At 41.9% G+C, this 16,870-nt stretch overlaps 2 non-coding genes across 2 annotated transcripts; both read right to left on the reverse strand.

Annotated features, from left to right (window-relative positions):
* Positions 1 to 906: 906 nt before the first annotated feature.
* On the reverse strand, positions 907 to 1,090 carry LOC140317041 (U2 spliceosomal RNA). Its single transcript, XR_011917392.1, has one exon. It is a non-coding gene; the product is annotated as a U2 spliceosomal RNA (small nuclear RNA).
* A 308-nt stretch (positions 1,091 to 1,398) lies between these two features.
* LOC140317320 (U5 spliceosomal RNA) lies at positions 1,399 to 1,512 on the reverse strand. The gene has a single exon (XR_011917644.1). It is a non-coding gene; the product is annotated as a U5 spliceosomal RNA (small nuclear RNA).
* Positions 1,513 to 16,870: the final 15,358 nt, after the last annotated feature.

The raw sequence follows: 16,870 nt of genomic DNA on the forward strand, positions 1-16,870 counted from the left end.
GGTTTTGTGTCCCCACAGTCCATAATGTAGAAAAGAGAGAGAAAAGCCTTTCTGATTTGGTGTGTGTGCTCATAGTGCAGAGTGTTGAGAAAAGAAAGCCGTTTTGGTGTCACGGGTGTTGTGACTTACACGCACACATTTCTAAATTGAGAAAGGAAATTATTTTAGAGGAAGCACTAGAGTTTGGATCCCACATTTGTTGATAGGCATTCATTTATTTCTTCACTTCTGATAAAAATGATAAGACTGACCTAAAGAATTGGAGGCCCATCACACTTTTAAACTTTGACTGTAAACTTTTTAGCAAGGTTTTATCGACACGGATGTCCTCTGTTTTAGAGGAGGTAATTCACCCAGACCAGGCTTGTGCCATCTCAGAGAGACAACTCACCGACAGCCTCGTACTGATTCGAGACATCATTGATTACGCTAGAGACAGAAACACCCGGCTTGTCATCTTAAATTTAGACTTTGAAAAAGCTTTTGATCGGGTCTCGCATCAATATCTCTTTCAGGTGTTGCAGCCATCGAATAGGGCCCGATTGTTCCTACTTGGTGAGATTTGCTTGGTTGAGACGCTTGCTCCCCCCCCTTGCTCCTCGGCTGACCAAGTAGGAACAATCGGGCCCTATTCGATGGCTGCCTTGTCTTTTACTCTGTGCAAAAGACAAGGCAGCCACAAACACCACGGGAACACCGTATTGAGGCTTTGTTCTGACCACTCATTCGGTGTCGCGTTTCTTTCAAGCAATTCTCCCGGTTAGCCCACACTCGGCTCGCTCCCAGAGCTGTGTTAAAGTCTACTTCGCATTCACTCTCTTTTCTCAGCAGATTAAAAGAAAGTTTCATCTTGGGCTCCCTGAAACTTCCATCCTGCACCGCTGTTTGCTTTTTCACAAGAGCAGAGAAGAGCGCACCGTTCCCAGCGGCACTGCAGTACTGGGTCGATGCTTGGAGTGAACGGAGCAAGCTTCTTTTTCAACTCCTATTCTTAAAAATCCATTTAATATGTAGTCCTCGTATAGAGGACATATTAAACTGATAAGAACAGATACTACACTTGATCTTAGCCAAAAGGCCGAGAAGCGATAACTGTCCACTGTTTCAGGTCCGAGGGCCCTTGCTGGCACAATGCGCACTTGTAGCAGTGTTCTTTTTATGGCCATAGGTGGCCAGAGTGTCACGTTGCACCTCCGCCCACCCGCTGCACTGAGCACTCTTCAGCCCTTTTAAATGGTATAACTTTGCACTCCCGCATGCTCCAGCAAGCACCATTCAAGCAACAACTTTGCACTCCAGCTTCGAACATCGGCACAATCGCAACAAGTAAGGCGACTCTACTCAGAGAAGTCACTCTGCACAGTAACAAGATTTCTTTTGCACAGACAGAAAGGGCTTCACCCGCAAAGGTAAAGCCTGCCAAAAATAGAAACAACTCATTAGTGCTGCTCTCCACGAAAGTCTTTAGTAAAAGGCGAAAGACTTGTATGTTATGAAGAGAAACCAGAGTACGATTATCCGTCACTGCGGGAGCAGGGCATCAGGCTAGTTGCCATAGCCACCTTCCCCATGGTGAGCGTTGCTTGGTTGAAACGCTTGCCCCTGTGCAATCGACAAGGCAGCAACAAAAACACCACGGGAACACCGTATTGAGGCTTTGTTCTGACCGCTCATTCGGTGTCGCGTTTCTTTCAAGCAATTCTCCTGGTTAGCCCACACTCGGCTCGCTCCCAGAGCCGTGTTAAAGTCTACTTCGCATTCACTCTCTTTTCTCAGCAGACTCTTGGGATTTTATCTATAAAATGAATTCCTTCACTCAAACTATGTTAAAACTGCTTTGTCCTTCATATTTACCATGTCTAGAAAGATTTAAACAAAAAAAAAACAACGTTGTACTTTGCAGTAAAAGAAAGAGCAAATCTAAAGTTTCAGGAATCCGAGAATAAGCTTACTTTCATGAGTTCTTCACGATTTCGGATTTTGCTATAAAATGAATTCCTTCACTCAAACTAAATTAAAACTGCTAAACCGCTAATCTGTTACATGTAAGGCAGATGTCAAATTCACCGAAATAGGATCTAAGGGTATTCGGCCAATCGAGCTGTAGCAGCTTTGGTAAAAGAGTATAAGTTGAAGAATTTGTGAATAAAGGTGTGCGCACACATAGTGAGCTGTAGGAAAATAGGCAGGGAGCAATGCCGGCTGGGGTATATGTTCTTGTATGTTGTCTGACTGTTTGATTTGAATGTGTTGTGTAAGTGTCCTGTTGAATGTTACATGTTTGGGCTTTGACACTTCACGGTGGTTGTTAACTGTGTGGTGTGTCCTGAAATGTTATATGTTTGGGCTGTGTGACATGCTTAATGCTTGTCAGTAGCTACCCACTTATTCATATATAGCAACTGACAACATAAGAAGTCTGGACATACTTTGATAGTAGTTGTAGAAGTATCCTTATTGATAATAGATAAACTAATTCATAGTGATAGAACAGTAGATGAACAGGTGCCTGCACATGTCTCACGAAAATAAAATGGGTGTATGATTGCTGACGGCAGAGCAATACTGCCAAACTTATGAGTTCTTGTGGCAAACTTGATTCAGTGTCTTGACGTGTATACGCTGTTTCGCTGACTTGATTGTCACAAGAAACAAAGTGTGTTTGATAAGATCCGACCATTTTATTACGGGAGGATCAGTATGTATGGATTCTGATGTGACTGATAAACCCATTCGTATCGTAAGCATAATCTAATACGTGAGACAACGCCCTGGCACACAATCAAAAAAAAAAGAGAGAGCGGTTTTTTGTCCCCACAGTCCATAATGTAGAAAAGAGAGAAAAAAGCCTTTCTGATTTGGTGTGTGTTCTCACAGTGCAGAGTGTAGAGAAAAGAGAGAAAAGAAAGCTGTTTTGGTGTCACGGGTGTTGTAACTTACACACACACATTTCTGAATTGAGAAAGGAAATTATTTTAGAGGAAGCACTAGAGTTTAGATCCCACATTTGTTGATAGGCATTCATTTACTTCTTCACTTCTGATGAAGTTTCAACAATAAACAACAAACTTTGTATTATGAGAAAGAACTAGACTCATTCTTCAGGAATCCGAAAATAAGCTCTATTTTACGAGTTATGCACGAATTCGGATTCTCCTATAAAACCTTTACTCTAACCAAGTTAAGACTGCTTTGTCCTTCATATTTATTCATGTCTAATCAAGTTTCAACGATAAACAACGTTGTACTTTGTACTTCTTCAGCAATAAGCATCTCTCGACATATGACGAAATACAGATTTTGCTATAAAATTAATTCCTTCTATCAGACTGACTCAAAACTGTTTGTCCTCCTTATTTATCCACTTCAAATCAAGTTTCAACAATTAAAAAAATGTTGTAGTTTGAGAAAAAACAACTTAATCTTAAGCAATCAGTAGGGTAAGAAAGGGTAAGAAAAGGTGCAAATGCCAACCATACATCACTAAAAGGTGGAGCGGAAGTATTCAGCTGCAAGTAGGTGCGAATGCCTGACAATGTATGATCAAAAGAGGGAGCGGAGGTTTTCGGCTGCAAGGTCTGAATGTCCAACCATAATTTGTAAAAACCGGGGAAGAAAAGGCTCGAAAGCCCGACTATACACCATCAAAAGCGGGAGCGGAGGTGTTCGGCTGCAAGTAGGTGTGAATGTTTGACCATAATTTGTAAAAAGCGGGTAAGAAAAGGTTCGAATGCCCGACTATATATTAACCAAAGCAGGAGGAGAGGTCTTCGGATAAGAGTGGGTGAGAATTTACAACCATAATCTATAAAATGCGGTGAAAAAAAAGGTGTGAATACCCCATAGAACACTAAAAGGTAGAGCGGAAGTGTTCGGCTGCAAGAAGGTGTGAATGTCTGACCATAGTTTGTAAAAAGCGGGTAAGAAAAGGTTCGAATGCCCGAACATACACCATCAAAGGAGGGAGCGGAGGTGTTCCGCTGTAAGAAGGTGTGAATGTCCGACCATAGTTGGCAAAAAGCAGGTAAGAAAAGGTTAAAATACCCGATTGTACACAATCAATAGCGGGAGCAGAGTTGTTCCGCTACTAAAAGGTGTGAAAGTCCGACCATGGTTTGTAAAAAGCGGGTAAGAAAAGGTGCGAATGCCCGACAATGTATGATCAAAAGAGGGAGCGGAGGTTTTCGGCTGAAACAAGGTCTGAATGTCCATCCATATTTTGTAAAAATCTGGGAAGAAAAGGCTCGAAAGCCCGACTATACACCATCAACAGCTGGAGCGGAGGTGTTCAGCTGCAAGAAGGTCTGAATGTCCATCAATAATTGCTAGAAAACATGGAAGAGAATTTTCGAATATCAAACCGCACATGATCATAAGCGGGAGAGGAGGTGTTCAAATGCAAGAAGGTGTGAATGTCCACCCATAATTACTGCAAAATGGGTAAGAAAAGGTACGAATGCCCAACCATACATGATCCTAACAGGGAGCGGAGGTGTTTGGCTGCGACAAGGTGTGTATGTCCACCCATAATTAATGAAAAGCGGGCAACAAGTAGGTTTGAATACCCATCATCAAAAGCAGGAGTGGATGTGTTCGGCTACAAGAAGGTTTGAATGTCTGACCATAGTTTGTAAAAAGCGGGTAAGAAAAGGTTCGAATGCCCGAACATACACCATCAAAGGAGGGAGCGGAGGTGTTCCGCTGTAAGAAGGTGTGAATGTCCAACAGTAATTGGCAAAAAGCGGGTAAGAAAAGGTTAAAATACCCTATTGTACACAATCAATAGCGGGAGCAGAGTTGTTCCGCTACTAAAAGGTGTGAAAGTCCGACCATGAATTGAAAAAGCAGGTAAGAAAAGGTGCGAATGCCCGACAATGTATGATCAAAAGAGGTAGCGGAGGTTTTCAGCTGAAAGAAGGTCTGAATGTCCATCCATAATTTGTAAAAATCGGGGAAGAAAAGGCTCGAAAGCCCGACTATACACCATCAACAGCTGGAGCGGAGGTGTTCAGCTGCAAGAAGGTCTGAATGTCCATCAATAATTGCTAGAAAACATGGAAGAGAATTTTCGAATATCAAACCACACATCATCATAAGCGGGAGAGGAGGTGTTCAGCTGCAAGAAGGTGTGAATGTCCGACCATAGTTTGTAAAAAATGGGTAAGAAAAGGTGCGAATGCTCAACCATACATCATCAAAAGCAGGAGTGGATGTGTTCGGCTAAAAGAAGGTTTGAATGTCCGACCATAGTTCGTAAAATGCGGGTAAGAAAAGGTTCGAATGCCCGAACATACACCATCAAAAGAGGGAGCGGAGGTGTTCCGCTGTAAGACGGTGTGAATGTCCAACAATAGTTGGTAAAAAGCGGGTAAGAAAAGGTTAAAATACCCGACTGTACACAATCAATAGCGGGAGCGGAGTTGTTCGGCTACAAGAAGGTGTGAAAGTCCGACCATGGTTTGTAAAAAGCGGGTAAGAAAAGGTTCGAATGCCCGAATATATACCATCAAAAGCGGAAGCGGAGGTGTTCGGCTGCAAGAAGGTGTGAACGTCCAACCAAAGTTTGTAAAAAGCAGTGAAGAAAAGTTTCGAATATCCAACCAAACATAATCAAAAGCGGGAGCAGAGCTGTTCGACTGCAAGTAGGTGTGAATGTCAGATCATAATTTGCAAAAAGCTGATGAGAAAGGGTGAGAATGCCCGACTATACACCATCAAATGCGGGAGCGGAAGTGTTCGGCTGTGAGTAGGTGTGAATGTCAAACCATAATTGCTGAAAAATGTGTTAGAAAAGACTAGAATGCCGGACCATACATCATCAAAAGCTGGAAAAGTGGTGTTCGGCTGCAAGTAGGTGTGAATGTCCAGCCATAATTACTCACAAACCGGTAAGAAAAGGTAGTATTGCCAGACCATACATTATCAAAACAGGAAGCGGAGGTGGTTCAGCTGCAAGGTGTGAATGTCTGACTAAAGTTTATAAAAAGCGGGTAAGACAAGGTGCGAATGCATGACAATGTATGATCAAATGAGGGAGCGGAGGTTTTCGGCTGCAAGGTCTGAATGTACAACCATAATTTGTAAAAACCGGGGAAGAAAAGGCTCGAAAGCCCGACTATACACCATCAAAAGCGGGAGCGGAGGTGTTCGGCTGCAAGTAGGTGTGAATGTTCGACCATAATTTGTAAAAAGCGGGTAAGAAAAGGTTTGAATGCCCGACTATATATTAACAAAAGCAGGAGGAGAGGTCTTCGGATAAGAGTGGGTGAGAATTTCCAACCATAATCAATAAAATGCGGTGAAAAAAAGCTTTGAATACCCCATAGAACACTAAAAGGTGGAGCAGAAGTGTTCGGCTGCAAGAAGGTGTGACTGTTCGACTATATTTGGTGAAAAGCAGGTGAAGCAAGGTCTGAATGCCCAACCTTACATCATCAAAAACGAGATCAGAGGTGTTTGGCTGCAAGAAGGCCATAGTTTGCCAAAAGCGGGTAAGCTGCGAATGACCGACTAAATATCAACAAAAGTGGGGGCGGAGGTCTTCGGATGCAAGTGGGTGTGAATATCCCACCATACAAGTATGGTGGAGAGGAAGCTGGGAATGGCCGACCATAGTAAAAAGCGGGTGAGAAAAGGTGCGAATGTCCAATCATACATGATCAAAACAGGGAGCGGAGGTGTTTGGCTGCGACAAGGTGTGTATGTCCACCCATAATTAATGAAAAGCGGGCAACAAGTAGGTTTGAATACCCATCATCAAAAGCAGGCGTGGATGTGTTCGGCTACAAGAAGGTTTGAATGTCTGACCATAGTTTGTAAAAAGCGGGTAAGAAAAGGTTCGAGTGCCCGAACATACACCATCAAAAGAGGGAGCGGAGGTGTTCCGCTGTAAGACGGTGTGAATGTCCAACCATAGTTGGTAAAAAGCGGGTAAGAAAAGGTTAAAATACCCGACTGTACACAATCAATAGCGGGAGCGGAGTTGTTCGGCTACAAGAAGGTGTGAAAGTCCGACCATGGTTTGTAAAAAGCGGGTAAGAAAAGGTGCGAATGCCCGACAATGTATGATCAAAAGAGGGAGTGGAGGTTTTCGGCTGCAAGAAGGTCTGAATGTCCAACCATAATTTGTAAAAACCGGGGAAGAAAAGGCTCGAAAGCCCGACTATACACCATCAAAAGTGGGAGCGGAGGTGTTCAGCTTCAAGACGGTCTGAATGTCCATCAATAATTGCTAGAAAACATGAAAGAAAATTTTCGAATATCAAACTGCACATGATCATAAGCAGGAGAGGAGGTGTTCAGCTGCAAGAAGGTGTGAATGTCTACCCATAATTACTGAAAAATGGGTAAGAAAAGGTGCGAATGCCTAACCATACATCATCAAAAGAGGGAGCGGAGGTGTTCCGCTGTAAGACGGTGTGAATGTCCGACCATAGATGGTAAAAAGCGGGTAAGAAAAGGTTAAATTACCCGACTGTACACAATCAAAAGAGGGAGCGGAGTTGTTCAGCTAAGAGAAGGTGTGAAAGTCCGACCTTGGTTTGTAAAAAGCGGGTAAGAAAAGGTTCGTATGCCCGAATATACACCATCAAAAGCGGAAGCGGAGGTGTTCGGCTGCAAGATATTGTGAACGTCCGACCAAAGTTTGTAAAAAGCAGTTAAGAAAAGGTTCGAATATCTAACCAAACATAATCAAAAGCGGGAGCAGAGCTGTTCAACTGGAAGTAGGTGTGAATGTCAGATCATAATTTGCAAAAAGCTGATGAGAAAGGGTGAGAATGCCCGACTATACATCATCAAATGCGGGAGCGTAGTTGTTCGGCTGTGAGTAGGTGTGAATCTCCGACCATAATTGCTGAAAAATGTGTTAGAAAAGGTAAAAATGCCGGTCCATACATCATCAAAATCGGGAGAGGTGGTGTTCAGCTGCAAGAAGGTCTAAATGTCCATCAATAATTGCTAGAAAACATGAAAGAAAATTTTTGAAAATCAAATCACACATGATCATAAGTGGGAGAGGAGGTGTTCAGCTGCAAGAAGGTGTGAATGTCCACCCATAATACCTGAAAAATGGGTAAAAAAAAGGTGCGAATGCCCAACCATACATCATCAAAAGCAGGAGTGCATGTGTTCGGCTACAAGAAGGTGTGAACGTCCAACCAAAGTTTGTAAAAAGCAGTTAAGAAAAGGTTCGAATATCCAACCAAACATAATCAAAAGCGGGAGCAGAGCTGTTCGACTGCAAGTAGGTGTGAATGTCAGATCATAATTTGCAAAAAGCTGATGAGAAAGGGTGAGAATGCCCGACTATACACCATCAAATGCGGGAGCGGAGTTGTTCGGCTGTGAGTAGGTGTGAATCTCCGACCATAATTGCTGAAAAATGTGTTAGAAAAGGTAAGAATGCCGGTCCATACATCATCAAAAGCGAGAGAGGTTGTGTTCGGCTGCAAGTAGGTGTGACTGTTCGACTAAAGTTTGTAAAAAGTGGGTAAGACAAGGTGCGAATGCCTGACAATGTATGATCAAAAGCGGGAGCGGAGGTGTTCAGCTGCAAGAAGGTCTACATGTCCATCAATAATTGCTAGAAAACATGAAAGAAACTTTTCGAAAATCAAACCGCACATGATCATAAGTGGGATAGGAGGTGTTCAGCTGCAAGGTGTGAATGTCCACCCATAATTCCTGAAAAATGGGCAAAAAAAAGGTGTGAATGCCCAACCATACATCATCAAAAGCAGGAGTGGAAGTGTTCGGCTACAAGAAGGTGTGAACGTCCAACCAAAATATGTAAAAAGAAGTTAAGAAAAGGTTCGAATATCCAACCAAACATAATCAAAAGCGGGAGCAGAGCTGTTCGACTGCAAGTAGGTGTGAATGTCAGATCATAATTTGCAAAAAGCTGATGAGAAAGGGTGAGAATGCCCGACTATACATCATCAAATGCGGGAGCGGAGTTGTTCGGCTGTGAGTAGGTGTGAATCTCCGACCATAATTGCTGAAAAATGTGTTAGAAAAGGTGCGAATGCTCAACCATACATCATCAAAAGCAGGAGTGGATGTGTTCGGCTAAAAGAAGGTTTGAATGTCCGACCATAGTTCGTAAAATTCGGGTAAGAAAAGGTTCGAATGCCCGAACATACACCATCAAAAGAGGGAGTGGAGGTGTTCCGCTGTAAGACGGTGTGAATGTCCAACAATAGTTGGTATAAAGCGGGTAAGAAAAGGTTAAAATACCCGACTGTACACAATCAATAGCGGGAGCGGATTTGTTCGGCTACAAGAAGGTGTGACAGTCCGACCATGGTTTGTAAAAAGCGGGTACGAAAAGGTGCGAATGTCCGACAATGTATGATCAAAAGAGAGAGCGGAGGTTTTCGGATACACGAAGCTTTGAATGTCCTACCATAGTTTGTAAATAGCGGATAAGAAAAGGTTCGAATGCCTGACTATACACCATAAAAAGCGGGAGCGGAGGTGTTCCGCTGTAAGACGGTGTGAATGTCCGACCATAGTTGGTAAAAAGCGGGTAAGAAAAGGTTAAAATACCCGACTGTACACAATCAATAGCGGGAGCGGAGTTGTTCGGCTACAAGAAGGTGTGAAAGTCCGACCATGGTTTGTAAAAAGCAGTTAAGAAAAGGTTCGAATATCCAACCAAACATAATCAAAAGCGGGAGCAGAGCTGTTCGACTGCAAGTAGGTGTGAATGTCCAGCCATAATTACTCACAAACGGGGGAAGAAAAGGTCGTATTGCCAGACCATACATGATCAAAACAGGGAGCGGAGGTGTTCGGCTGCAAGGTCTGAATGTCTGACTATAGTTTGTAAAAACCGGGTAAGAAAAGGCTCAAAAGCCCGACTATACATCATCAAAAGCGGGAGTGGAGGTGTTCAGCTGCAAGAAGGTGTGAATGTTCGACTAAAGTTTGTAAAAAGCTGGTAAGACAAGGAGCAATGTCCCGACATTGTATGATCAAAAGCGGGAGCGGAGGTGTCCAGCTGTGAGTAGGTGTGAATGTCCGACCATAATTGCTGAAAAATGTGTTAGAAAAGGTAAGAATACTGGACCATACATCATCAAAAGCGGGAGAGGTGGTGTTCGGCTGCAAGAAGGTGTGAAAGTCCGACAATGGTTTGTAAAAAGCGGGTAAAAAAAGGTTCCAATGACCGAATATACATCATCAAAAGCGGAAGCGGAGGTGTTCGGATGCAAGAAGGTGTGAACGTCCGACCAAAGTTTGTAAAAAGCAGTGAAAAGCGAGAAAAAGCATTTCGTGAGTTCTGCATGATTTGGGATTTTGCTTATAAAATGCATTACTTCACTCAAACTATGTTAAAACTCATTTGTCCTTCATATTTACCATGTCTAGAAATATTTAAACAAAAAAACAACGTTGTACTTTGCAGTAAAAGAAAGAGCAAATCTAAAGTTTCAGGAATCCGAGTATAAGCCTGCTTTCATGAGTTCTGCACGATTTCGGATTTTGCTATAAAATGAATTGCTTTGCTCAAACCAAGTTAAAACTGCTTTGTCCTTCCATATTCATCAATGTCTAGATCGACTTCAACAAAGAAAAACATTGGACTTTGCAGTAGAAGAAGTTGAAATCCATCTACACATTGATAAATATGAAGGACAAAGCAGTTCCCTCTTGCCCATAAGAAAATAAGCTTATTCTCGGATTCCTGATCCTTCAGTGTTGCTCTTTCTTCTACTGCAAAATACAATGTTGTTCTTTGTTTAAGTCGATCTAGACATTGATAAATATGAAGGTAAAAGCCGTTTTAACATAGTTTGAGTGAAGGAATTGATTTTATAGATAAAATCCCAAATCATGCAGAACTCCTCAAAAGGGGCGTATGGCTTAATCACAAGTGTGGTTCTTTCTCATTCAGGGAAGTACGAGGAAGTTTATGCTTGAAATATATGTAGAAATGGGTACATATGAAGGACAAAGCAGTGTTAACTTAGTTTGCGTGAAGGAATTAATTTTATACATAAAATCCCAAATCATGCAGAACGTATGAAAAGAAGCTTATTCTCGGATTCCTGATCCTTCAGTTTTGCTCTTTCTTCTACTGCAAAATACAATGTTGTTCTTTGTTGAAGTCGATCTAGACATTGATGAATATGAAGGAAAAAGCAGTTTTAACTTGGTTTGAGTGAATGAATTCATTTTATACATAAAATCCGAAATCGTGCAGAACTCATGAAAATAAGCTTATTCTCGGATTCCTAAAACTTTTGATTTGCTCTTTCTTTTATTGTAAAGTACAACGTTGTTTTTTTGTTTAAATCTATCGAGACATTGATATATATGAAGGTAAAAGCCGTTTTAACATAGTTTGAGTGAAGGAATTAATTTTATAGATAAAATCCCAAATCATGCAGAACTCCTCAAAAGGGAGGTATGGCTTAATCACAAGTGTGGCTCTTTCTCATTCAGGGTAATATGAGGAAGTTTATGCTTGAAATATATGTAGAAATGGGTACATATGAAGGACAAAGCAGTGTTAACTTAGTTTGCGTGAAGGAATTCATTTTATACATAAAATCCGAAATCGTGCAGAACTCATGAAAATAAGCTTATTCTCGGATTCCTAAAACTTTTGATTTGCACTTTCTTTTACTGCAAAGTACAACGTTGTTTTTTGTTGAAATCTATCTAGACATTGATAAATACCAGCCGAAACTCTGCTGCCGCTTTTGATAATTTATGGTTGGGCATTCTTACCTTTTCTTACCCGATTTTTACAAATTATGATCTTACATTCACACCTACTTGCAGTCGAACACCTTCTCATCCACTTATGATCATGTGCGGTTGGGCTTTCGCACCTTTTCTTACCCATTTTTCAGTAATTATGGGTGGACATTCAGACCTTCTTGCAGCCGAAAACCTCCGCTCCTCTTTTGATCATACATTGTCGGGCATTCACACCTTGTCTTACCCGCTTTTTACAAACTTTAGTCGGACATTCAAACCTTCTTGCAGCTGAACCACCTCCGCTCCCTGTTTTGATCATATATGGTCTGGCAATAGTACCTTTTCTTACCCGTTTGTGAGTAATTATGGCTGGACATTCACACCTTCTTGCAGCCGAACACAACCTCTCCCGCTTTTGATGATATATGGTCCGGCATTCTTACCTTTTCTAACACATTTTTCAGCAATTATGGTCGGACATTCACACCTACTCACAGACGAACACCTCCGCTCCCACATTTGATAGTGTATAGTCGGGCATTCTCACCCTTTCTCATCAGCTTTTTGCAAATTATGATCTGATATTCACACCTACTTGAAGTCGAACAGCTCTATTCCCGCTTTTGATTATGTTTGGTTGGATATTCGAACATTTTCTTAATGCTTTTTACAAACTTTGGTTGGACGTTCACACCGTCTTGCAGCCGAACACCTCCGCTTCCGCTTTTGATGGTGTATAGTCTGGCATTCGAGCCTTTTCTTACCCACCTATTACTTACTATGGTTGGACATTCAAACCTTCTTGTAGCCGAACACATCCGCTCCTGCTTTTGATGATGTATGATTTGGCATTCGCACCTTTTCTTACCCATTTTTCAGTAATTATTGGTCGGACATTCAGACCTTCTTGCACCTGAACACCTCTGCTCCCGCTTTTGATGGTGTATAGGGCTTTCGAGCCTTTTCTTCCCCGATTTTTACAAATTATGGTTGGACATTCAGACCTTGCAGCCGAAAACCTCCGCTCCCTCTTTTGATCATACATTGTCGGGCATTCGCCCCTTGTCTTACACGGTTTTTACAAACTTTAGTCAGACATTCACACCTTGCAGCTGAACCACCTCCATTCCCTGTTTTGATCATGTGTGGTCTGGAAATAGTACCTTTTCTTCCCCCGTTTGTGAGTAATTATGGCTGGACATTCACACCTACTTGCAGCCGAAAAACCACCTCTCCCGCTTTTGATGATGTATTGTCCGGCATTCTAGTCTTTTCTATCACATTTTTCAGCAATTATGATCTGACATTCACACCTACTTGCAGTCGAACAGCTCTGCTCCCGCTTTTGATTATGTTCGGTTGGATATTCAAACCTTTTCTTAACTGCTTTTTACAAACTTTGGTCGGACGTTCACACCTTCTTGCAGCCGAACACCCCCGCTTCCGCTTTTGATGGTATATATTCGGGTATTCAAACCTTCTCTTACCCGCTTTTTACAAACCATGGTTGGACTTTCATACCTTCTTGTAGCTGAACAACTCCACTCCTGCTTTTGATGATTTATGGTTGGACATTCGCATCTTTTCCTACCCATTTTTCAGTAATTATGGGTGGATATTCACATCTTCTTGCAGCTGAACACCTCCTCTCCCACTTATGATCATGTTTGGTTTGATTTTCGAAAATTTTCTTTCATGTTTTCTAGCAATTATTGATGGACATTTAGACCGTCTTGCAGCTGAACACCTCCGCTCCCACTTTTGATGGTGTATAGTCGGGCTTTCGAGCCTTTTCTTCCCCGGTTTTTACAAATTATGGTTGGACATTCAGACCTTCTTGCAGCCGAAAACCTCCACTCCCTCTTTTGATCATACATTGTCGGGCATTCGCACCTTTTCTTACCCGCTTTTTACAAACCATGGTCGGACTTTCACACCTTTTAGTAGCCGAACAACTCCGCTCCCGCTATTGATTGTGTACAGTCGGGTATTTTAACCTTTTCTTACCCGCTTTTTACCAACTATGGTCGGACATTCACACCGTCTTACAGCGGAACACCTCCGCTCCCTCTTTTGATGATGTATGGTTAGGCATTCGCACCTTTTCTTACCCATTTTTCAGTAATTATGGGTAGACATTCACACCTTCTTGCAGCTGAACACCTCCTCTCCCGCTTATGATCATGTGCAGTTTGATATTCGAAAATTTTCTTTCATGTTTTCTAGCAATTATTGATGGACATTCAGACCGTCTTGCAGCTGAACACCTCCGCTCCCACTTTTGATGGTGTATAGTCGGGCTTTCGAGCCTTTTCTTCCCCGGTTTTTACAAACCATGGTCGGACTTTCACACCTTTTAGTAGCCGAACAACTCCGCTCCCGCTATTGATTGTGTACAGTCGGGTATTTTAACCTTTTCTTACCCGCTTTTTACCAACTATGGTTGGACATTCACACCTTCTTACAGCAGAACACCTCCGCTCCCTGTTTTGATTATGTATGGTTTGACATTCGCACCTTCTCTCACCCGCCTTTTACTATGGTCGGCCATTCACAGCTTCCTCTCCACCATACTTGTATGGTGGGATATTCACACCCACTTGCATCCGAAGACCTCCGCCCCCACTTTTGTTGATATTTAGTCGGTCATTCGCAGCTTACCCGCTTTTGGCAAACTATGGCCTTCTTGCAGCCAAACACCTCCGCTCCCGCTTTTGATGATGTATAGTCGGGCTTTCGAGCCTTTTCTTCCCCGGTTTTTATAAAATTATTGTTGGACATTCAGACCTTCTTGCAGCCGAAAACCTCCGCTCCCTCTTTTGATCATACATTGTCGGGCATTCGCACCTTCTCTTACCCGCTTTTTATAAACCAGGGTCGGACTTTCACACCTTTTAGTAGCCGAACAACTCCGCTCCCGCTATTGATTGTGTACAGTCGGGTATTTTCACCTTTTCTTACCCGCTTTTTACCAACTATGGTCAGACATTCACACCTTCTTACAGTGGAACACCTCCGCTCCCTGTTTTGATGGTGTATGTTCGGGCATTCGAACCTTTTCTTACCCGCTTTTTACAAACTATGGTCGGACATTAAAACCTTCTTGTAGCCGAACACATCCACTCCTGCTTTTGATGATGTATGGTTGGGCATTCGTACCTTTTCTTACCCATTTTGCAGTAATTATTGGTGGACATTCACACCTTTTTGCATTTTAACACCTCCTCTCCCGCTTATGATAATGTGCGGTTTGATATTCGAAAATTCTCTTCCATGTTTTCTAGCAATTATTGATGGACATTCAGACCTTCTTGCAGCTGAACACCTCCGCTCCAGCTGTTGATGGTGTATAGTCGGGCTTTCGAGCCTTTTCTTCCCCGATTTTTACAAATTATGGATGGACATTCAGACCTTCTTTCAGCCGAAAACCTCCGCTCCCTCTTTTGATCATACATTGTCGGGCATTCGCATCTTTTCTTACCCGCTTTTTACAATTCATGGTCGGACTTTCACACCTTTTAGTAGCGGAACAACTCTGCTCCCGCTATTGATTGTGTACAATAGGGTATTTTAACCTTTTCTTACCTGCTTTTTGCCAATTATGGTTGGACATTCACACCTTCTTACAGCGGAACATACATTTTTCTTACCTCTCTCTACCTTTTAGTGTTCTATGGGGTATTCACACCTTTTTTTTCACCGCATTTTATAGATTATGGTTGTAAATTCTCACCCACTCTTATCCGAAGACCTCTTCTCTTGCTTTGGTTAATATATAGTTGGGCATTCGAACCTTTTCTTAACTGCTTTTTACAAATTATGGTCGAACATTCACACCTACTTGCAGCCGAACACCTCCGCTCCCGCTTTTGATGGTGTATAGTCGGGCTTTCGAGCCTTTTCTTCCCCGGGTTTTACAAATTATGGTTGGACATTCAGACCTTGCAGCCGAAAACCTCCGCTCCCTCTTTTGATCATACATTGTCAGGCATTCGCACCTACTTGCAGCCGAATACTTCCGCTCCACCTTTTAGTGATGTATGGTTGGCATTTGCACCTTTTCTTACCCTTTCTTACCCTACTGATTGCTTAAGATTAAGTTGTTTTTTCTCAAACTACAACATTTTTTTAATTGTTGAAACTTGATTTGAAGTGGATAAATAAGGAGGACAAACAGTTTTAAGTCAGGCTGATAGAAGGAATTAATTTTATAGCAAAATCTGTATTTCGTCATATGTCGAGAGATGCTTATTGCTGAAGAAGTTCTTTCTCATTCTACAAAGTACAACGTTGTTTATCGTTGAAACTTGATTAGACATGAATAAATATGAAGGACAAAGCAGTCTTAACTTGGTTAGAGTTAAGGAATTCGTTTTATAGGAGAATCCGAATTCGTGCATAACTCGTAAAATAGAGCTTATTTTCGGATTCCTGAAGAATGAGTCTGGTTCTTTCTCATAATACAAAGTTTGTTGTTTATTGTTGAAACTTCATCAGAAGTGAAGAAATAAATGAATGCCTATCAACAAATGTGGGATCTAAACTCTAGTGCTTCCTCTAAAATAATTTCCTTTCTCAATTCAGAAATGTGTGTGTGTAAGTCACAACACCCGTGACACCAAAACGGCTTTCTTTTCTCTCTTTTCTCTACACTCTGCACTGTGAGCACACACACCAAATCAGAAAGGCTTTTTTCTCTCTTTTCTACATTATGGACTGTGGGGACACAAAACCGCTCTCTCTTTTTTTTTTTGATTGTGTGCCAGGGCGTTGTCTCACGTATTAGATTATGCTTACGATACGAATGGGTTTATCAGTCACATCAGAATCCATACATACTGATCCTCCCGTAATAAAATGGTCGGATCTTATCAAACACACTTTGTTTCTTGTGACAATCAAGTCAGCGAAACAGCGTATACACGTCAAGACACTGAATCAAGTTTGCCACAAGAACTCATAAGTTTGGCAGTATTGCTCTGCCGTCAGCAATCATACACCCATTTTATTTTCGTGAGACATGTGCAGGCTCCTGTTCATCTACTGTTCTATCACTATGAATTAGTTTATCTATTATCAATAAGGATACTTCTACAACTACTATCAAAGTATGTCCAGACTTCTTATGTTGTCAGTTGCTATATATGAATAAGTGGGT

This window comes from Leuresthes tenuis, unplaced genomic scaffold (genome assembly GCF_036924035.1).
Source record: "Leuresthes tenuis unplaced genomic scaffold, fLeuTen1.0.hap1 SCAF_10, whole genome shotgun sequence".
In the NCBI taxonomy this organism is placed as follows: domain Eukaryota; kingdom Metazoa; phylum Chordata; class Actinopteri; order Atheriniformes; family Atherinopsidae; genus Leuresthes; species Leuresthes tenuis.